Genomic DNA, 1,417 nt, shown 5'->3' with positions numbered 1-1,417 from the left:
ATCAAACATTGGTTATTATTTTGAAGAACGGCATATATATTGTTTATCTTAAAAACCATACCAAAACCAATACAATGTTTCAGCAATTTATTTCACAGTAGTCATTAATACTTGAGAATTGCCGAGATAGATTTGATGTCTTCAGCGATCGACATGGCATTCAGGGCGGCTGTGGCGATCTCCTTCCTAAAAAATACAGCACATTTAATATTCTTCTCTTCTTTCCCGTATTACCTTTAAAGTCGTGTCCAGACTGTACCGACTCAAATTCACAATCTAACTGGTGAAAGTATCAAGTCTTTCACCACCAGAAGATACCAATCTATTTTCTTCAGTTGCAACCACCAGAATCTCCAGCTAGTACCACAAACTCTGGAAGTTGTATTGGTAGTATTTTGTGGTGGTTGCGAGTGGAGAGAACTGAGAATGGTATTTTCCGGCGGCGAAAGGGATTAATACTTTCACTGGTGAGATTTTGCATCCGAGTCTGTACAAGTCGGGACATGACTTTAAAGGTAAAATTGTTCTTGTGGTCGGAGGTGGAAATTCTGGTATGGAGATGAGATTTTCTCTTAATAACTTGGATGCTAATATAGCCGTTTCTACAAGAAAATATGACATTTTCTGACGGAATTCCCGAGGGAATAGATATTGAAAATATTTATGTAACTTAGTTAATATCGCTTTTTATTTTAATTATTTAATTATGAATGTATGTACGTTAAAGCTGCAAACTTATATTGCATGTCAAATTGTAGTTTACATATTGTTTTTTTTTGTTTCTCTCAGTGTGAAATAATTACTAATATGCCTCTCAACAATAATTGAATATTTATCTATTTATGGTTAAAAACTCATTTGGATTATTGGGTCTTGACCTCTATTGGCCATAGTATCATATGATAATGCTAATCACTATGATCTTTGGCTAGCTCAGTACAATATGAGGTTATATCATTGTCTTTGGTTTCTTCAACTTGTACAAAGAAACAAATCTCTTATTTCACAATTTATTTTAATAAATGTTTAACTAATAAACTTTTTAATATTCTTAATTCTTTTTTGTTATCATATGTCGTTTTATTCAATCAATGTTCTTAATTTTTACAGATGCATGTAGTGGCCAAGAAGAGGAATACATGGGGATGTTATCGCTTAGGTATCTTCCTATGACTATCATTGACACAATGGTGACGTTGATGGCTAAGGAGATGTTATTTCTCTACCTTCCATATATACAATAGTATCTATGCAAAGTGATGATCTTCTAATATCGGCTGAACTCTCCAAATAAGTGGTCCTTGTTTGTAAATAATGATTTAGAAGGGAAAGTATCTGGGTTCGATGGGATCCTCGAGATTGCTCAGACCTGAATCAACGGTGGACATTCAAAGAACACATGGTTAATGGATTCTTA

This window comes from Raphanus sativus, chromosome 1 (genome assembly GCF_000801105.2).
Source record: "Raphanus sativus cultivar WK10039 chromosome 1, ASM80110v3, whole genome shotgun sequence".
In the NCBI taxonomy this organism is placed as follows: Eukaryota; Viridiplantae; Streptophyta; class Magnoliopsida; order Brassicales; family Brassicaceae; genus Raphanus; species Raphanus sativus.
Note: the sequence above shows the minus strand (reverse complement) of the source record.